Raw genomic sequence first — 6,283 nt, 5'->3', positions numbered from 1 at the left:
CCCATTGACACCGGCTGTTAGTTACCTGCCAGGTGATTCGGGCCCATCCTCTCAAGAAACAAACCTTGAGTTCTGACAAGGGCGAGCCTGATTTTCAATGATTATTGAGCATGCAGGACAAACTTTAACCATTGATAGGGAAAAATTAAGCAGGCAGACTGACAGGTTGTAGAGGCCATGTGGCCTGTTGTGGGAGACCCAGAGAGGCCTTTGCCAAGATCACCCACTTGCTACAGGCTGTCCTGCGCCCAGACCCAAATTGGCAACTTCCAACTCCCTATGCTTCTGCGGCTCTCTTACATCTAAAAGAGACCTTTGTAAAAGTTTTACAATTAATGTACATACCTTAAGGAAGAACACTTTTAATTTTTTTTAAAGATTTAATTTTTGAGGGGCGCCTGGGTGGCTCAGTGGGTTAAAGCCTCTGCTTTCGGCTCAGGTCATGATCCCAAGGTCCTGGGATCGAGCCCCACATCTGGCTCTCTGCTCAGCAGGGAGCCTGCTTCCTCCTCTCTCTCTGCCTGCCTCTCTGCCTACTTGTGATCTCTGTCTGTCAAATAAATAAATAAAATCTTAAAAAAAAAAGATTTAATTTTTGAGTATCGCCATACCCCACATGGGCTTCAAACTCACAACCTTGAGATTAAGAGTCACGTGCTCCACTAACCAAGCTATCCAGGTGCCCCTGGAAGGACACTTCTTAAAAGTCTCTGGAACCAACCAATTTGTTATAGCAAATCAGAAGCAACATCTGAAAATCCTTCTGTTTGTCTATTTTTCTTTTGTGTTGTCTAACAGCTTTGACATTGTACATATTGTACAATGAAGCATTTTATTTCTGTGCCATCCCCTCACATTTCTTTCCTTTTCTTTCCAGAATCAATTGGCAAGAATTCAGCATCAACATTCAAAGTGTTTTGCTCTCTCCTTGTCTGTGGGCTCCAGGGCGCCAAGTCAAAACACAAAACGTAAAAAGAAGGTTGCAGGGTAGTTCAAGGAAATTGTTCAGAAAATAGACAGTAGACATAGGCCTGGACTGAAGAAAATGAGAGATTCACCCTCAAAGTTTGGATCTCGGAAGAATGGTGTTCCAGAAAAAGATAAAGAGGAGATTATCAAATCTCCCTCAGAAATATTCTTCCTCTGAAATGTTGCCAGAATGGAAGGGCATGTTTCTGAGTTGGAAAGTCCAACAGTACAAATTTAATACACAATGGATTTAACATTCATTCAACAAGTACGTATCGAACACTTGCTCTGTGCCAGACACTGTTCCAGGAACTTGGGATCTGTGAATGTGGGGAAGGAGGCCACAATCGGAGTGCAGCATCCATGGGCAAGGGAATGCCAACACGGCCAGCCGGCCACCAGAAGCTGGGAGGGAGGCATGGAGCTGATTCTTCTTCCGAGAAGAAGGAACCAACCCTGAGGACACCTCCGTCTTGAACGTCTGGCTTCCAGAGCGGTGAGAGAATAAATTTCTCTTAAATCCTCCAGTTTCTCTTAAATCCTCCTGCTTAAGGCAGCCCTAGGAAACGAATACAGTGTATCTTGATTTTCCTACTGAAGTTTCCAATTTATAAGCAGAATAACAAGTTTCACAAGCCAAGTTTAAAGCAAATGGACCATCTAAAAAAGCCCCCCTCTGAGACATTTAGAAACCTGAACAATAACTTTGTACCACTGAATGCTGATCGTGTATGAGTCTGCGTTTTCCTAAGTCAGAGAAAGGAAAGGTGGACTCGTCTGTCTTGCAAGAACTGTAGGATGGAGCGAGACCGGGCAGGAGGAGGCCGGCGGAGTTAGGACCGCGCGGCTGCTGGAGGAGCCCGACCCCAGGCTCACAGCCGACGCGGCGGTCTCGGGTGCCCCCTAGCGTCTGCGTTCCGTCACTGCGCCACCCCGCGGGCCCGCCTCCGCGCGGCCGAGGCCGGCAGCGCCGTGCGGACCTGCCAGGTGATTCGGGCCGCGCCCTCAGGAACCGAGCCTGGAGTTCCGCCGGGTCTGTGTCGGGGCGAGACCGCTAAGCGCTGCTCTGAGCTTCGTTCGACAACCCTGGATCGACCCTCTGCTCGGTGCCGGTCACTCCCATTAGCTGCGCGTGCAAACTACAGGTTGCTGCCCTCCTGCAGTTAGGAAGTGAGCAAGCCCCGGGCGAAATACAGAGGAAAAGAAAGGATTCTGAGTGCTGGCGGCGGGGGCCGGGGGAGGTGGTGGTCAGGGAGGCCTCACCGACGTGCGACGTTTAGGCAGCGACATAAGGACATGAGGGAGGGCGCCTTGGCAGTGTCCGGTGGAAGAAGGTCCAGGAAAGGGGAGAGGAAGTGCAGCGGCCCCAAGGCAGGAGCAGGGCGCGGTGAGCAAGGTCCAGGACGGAGGGTGGTGGGCTGTGGCAGGGGGCAGCGGGGAAGGATGGGGGGGGGTCTTTCAAATGGGTGTTCCTGTGGGTGTACCCTTGCCCCATGGGTACAGGGTGCCCAGTTTGAGATGAATTTCAGATAAACAGCGAATACTGGTTTTGTTCCAGATATCTCATGGGACAAGAAATTATTTGCTAAATGTGGTAGCCTTACCCGGGCTGGGCCAGAAGGGGAGGGCTCGAACAGAGAAATGACTGCGTCTGACTTGTTCTAAAATGTGATTTTGCAATTAGCTCATTCATCCATCTATTTTTTATTTTTTCTTTCAAGTACAATACCCCCCCCCCCCACGTGGAGCTCAAACTCATGACCTCAAGATCAACAGTCAGGTGTCCCAGGCTTCAAACACCTGCCGGACCTGTCACCCCCGGGACAGCTTACAACAGGGTGTCTCCGCTCACATGAACAAGCGGGTTTGCTCAGCTGCGGGCTCCAGGAGGCCAGGCGCAGGGCTGTTCTACTCACAGCTGCTTCCCTGAAGCGAGGGCACTGCTAACTGAGGGTGGACTAAATCGGGCTCAGCAGCCCTCCCGGTGGCAGGGTGAGCTACCTAACGTCTTTCCAGTAATATCTGTTCTGTTAAGGTCCGCCTGACTGGGCTCTGCTGTTTGCAGCAAGGGACACTGAGGACACCTGCACTGTTTTGGGCGGTCAGACCGCAGGGATGGAGAGTGTGAAAGCTGCATGAGGCTCCCTCCTCTTGGGGCATTTGCCACCGCAGCACGGGACATCAGAGCCTCGGGGACCAAGGGGCCTCTGGGACATGTAGTTGAGGGAATAGAGTTTTGTCTTCCCGGTTATTTTTAGCTCCTCCTTAACCCCTCCCTTTTTTTTTAAACTCCCAGTGTATTTGTAACTCCTTATATTTTTAACTCTTTTTTTTTTTTCAGACCCCATCCCTTTGGAGCGGGTACTGTCCGTGGCCCACCCAGCCGCTGCTTTCGGATTTACTCCAGTGCTAGTTAACGAGAGGGCAACGTGAAGACATTTTCCAGACGTTAAAAAAGAGAGGGGTGAGGGGGCAATGCTCCCGCAGTAAAGGAAACACGGAGGAGCAATTTAAAACGACATCTGCAGTCGCTTAGGGAGGGTAACGATGGGACATTAAGTACAGCAAGAGAGAGGAGAAGTTCTATCCCTGGGAGCGAGGTTGACCCGAACGCCGGTCACCCGCGCAGGGAGGCGAGCTCGTCGGAAGGACGCCAGGACCCCAGCGCGCCGCTGTCTCGGGGCGGCGGCAGGTCGGTGGCTCTCCTCGTCCCCAGCGGGCTTTCTGCCTTTTCTAAGCGTTACCGAGCCGCACCGGAAGCTCTTGACCCACGAGGTTTCCACGCTGGAAAGATGCTCGGGGACACAGAGTCGCAGCGTTCGAAACGCTGTTCCCGAGCCGAGCCCCGAGGGTGTCAGGTGTCATTTGCATCCCCCGCGAGAGCCCGATTCGTCGGGAGAAGCCCCCTCCCCCCTCCCTAAAGAGCCCCGGTGTTTTCTTCTGGCCAATGGGGATGACGGCGGCCCTGGCAGGACCGGAAGTCCTTAGCCGGTGCCGGACCCGCGCAGGCGTACAGACCTCATAGGCGGAGCGGCTGCCAACCGACTCCAAGTGGCCGGTTAGCTCAGTTGGTTAGAGCGTGGTGCTAATAACGCCAAGGTCGCGGGTTCGATCCCCGTACGGGCCATGGGAGTTGCTCTTTTCCACCTTTTCTTTTTTTGTTTTAACCCGTGCTCCCATTTCTCAATTCATTTACTTTTTTTTTTCCCCCTTTAAATACGCTTTTCGAGGGCTGTGAGCCGTAGACGGGAGAGAGTCGCGGAATCGTTCCGGACCCAGCCGCGAAGTTGGCGCCGGCAGCCCGCAGGGAGAAAGGGCAGGATCCCGCGCGTGTCCATCCCTCCAACTCCCCGCAGGCTGTGCACACCTGCCGCTGCGTTGCACTTTGTTGTTGTTGCTGTTGTTGTTTTTAGGATGCTCTCGGATGGCCCCCCGCGCCCCAGTTGCTTCCTCACGCAGAGCTTCTGCGGGCCCTCGGTGCAGGCTCCAGCGCTCCCGGTGTTCTTGGACTTGAAAGTCCAGGCCTGGGATCAATTGGACAAATGCTTAGGGCGCGGCTTCTTACTGTCTGCCCTTCCTGACTCCAGGTGGGAAGCAGAACAGTGAAAGAGAGACACAGATCCCCACCACCCCGGAGCAGTGACCCACCAGTGACTGCCATGTTTTTAGGGAGGTCTTCTGCTTGTGGAAGCATCTGGAAACCTTCTCTTGCTGCTTTCTTGCTTTTCAGAGAGGTCTTAGGCTTCACATTTATTCCTCTTGGTTCTGCAGTTTGCAACCAGAAGGCGGCGGATGAATTTCTCTCTGGCGATTCAAGTCTCCAGGTGTGGTCAGGCATGCTTAGTTTAACACAAAAGCCAGTTATTTTAGGGTTAATGCCATTTTATATCAGAGTCTGACAGGAGTTCTAGCCATGTTTGAAAAATATCCAGGGAGGACGTCTACCAAATCTTTCATTCTTTTCTCAAATTTGTGTGAAGCTCTGATGGAATTCAGTAATAGCTCAGGGCCACAGACCCTTGGCAAGTGCTCAGAGCGCGTCAAAAGTGAGCATTGAATGCCAGTGATGGGACCCTTGTTCCTACCAAAGGTTAGTTAGAAGGAGAACTAGGGGCTGCTGACCAGTGCTGACACTTTGGATGTCACGCTCCAGAAATATGTGCCAGGCTGTCCTGAACAAGACCTGAAGGGGTCCGGAATAAAAATTATTTTGAGCAGAGGCCATCTGAATTTCTGAAAAGTCTTATCTGTCTTAAAGTAGATCCTTCCCAAAGAATTCAAAAGAATTCAATTGTCATGAAGTCCTCTTTCCTGGGAGCAATCAGGAAGGATGGACTCTTGTCACTGGAGAGATGTTGCCATCACACCTACACAGGCATTGTCATAAAACTCATATCTCCTATCCGCTCTGGTAAGGGTCCATTTCTCTTTCCTAAAAGGTACCTGTTTTCCCATAAATGCCCTTCCCTGCTTCTCTTTCCCTATTAAGATAGTCTATAGGTCCCGTGTTCTACCTGCTGCTTTGAGTTACATTTTTCTGTGAATTTCATAGGTATATGAATAAAAATGCACGATTAAATTTTGTCTTTTCTCTTGTTAATCTGCCTTTTTGTCACTTTAATTTATAGGCCCCTAAAGACTGACCCAAAGAACATAGAGGAAAAGTCCCTCTCCCTCCCTGGACAGGCTCAAAAACATGGTGAAATGGGGTACTCTGTTCCCAACAAGGAGGGCAGTTCTTGGCTTAGGGGCCAGAGGGAACCTTTCTGATACCTGAGGATGAGAAAATGAGAAAGTCTTTCTTTCAAAGTTGGAGGAAAGAATGAATGAATGAATTGAGGAATTGAAACAAATTCCACAAATCGAATCTCACCTCTGGCCACCTTAATGAAGCCATTAATGAATTAAATTAGAACACTGCACGGAGCTTAGTGAATGCAACATGATTATTGATTATGATGATGACGATGGCCACGTGGAGAGAAAAATGATCAGGTCTACCAGAAGCTTCTCAGACATCAGCCTGGGTTCCCAGTCTCCCCCTTTTTTGGGCATCAGGAAACTCGTAATATTCTACTGTACATGCCAGTTTCCTCCTCCTCTTCCTGCCTAGACTATATACAAAAGGCAGGACACCCTGAAGGCAGGGAACCTGAGTCACCCAGCAAGTGCTTACTGCTTATCAGCCAGAGACCCTACTGCCCTTCCTGGGGAGGGAGCCGAGAAAGGAGCACACACCGGCAGCTGCAAGGCTTGGTGGGAAGAACACACAGAGCCAGGAGAGTAAAGAGGAGGGGGAGACTGGGAAAGGCTG

The 6,283-nt window shown here is 50.9% G+C and overlaps 1 non-coding gene across 1 annotated transcript; it reads left to right on the top strand.

Moving 5' to 3' along the window:
• Positions 1-4,022: 4,022 nt before the first annotated feature.
• Positions 4,023-4,096, top strand: TRNAI-AAU. Its single transcript has one exon. It is a non-coding gene; the product is annotated as a tRNA-Ile (tRNA).
• Positions 4,097-6,283: the final 2,187 nt, after the last annotated feature.

This window comes from Neovison vison, chromosome 13, assembly GCF_020171115.1.
Source record: "Neovison vison isolate M4711 chromosome 13, ASM_NN_V1, whole genome shotgun sequence".
Lineage (NCBI taxonomy): Eukaryota > Metazoa > Chordata > Mammalia > Carnivora > Mustelidae > Neogale > Neogale vison.
The sequence above is the reverse complement of the archived record's forward strand: the minus strand, read 5'-3'. Positions and strand labels throughout refer to the sequence as shown.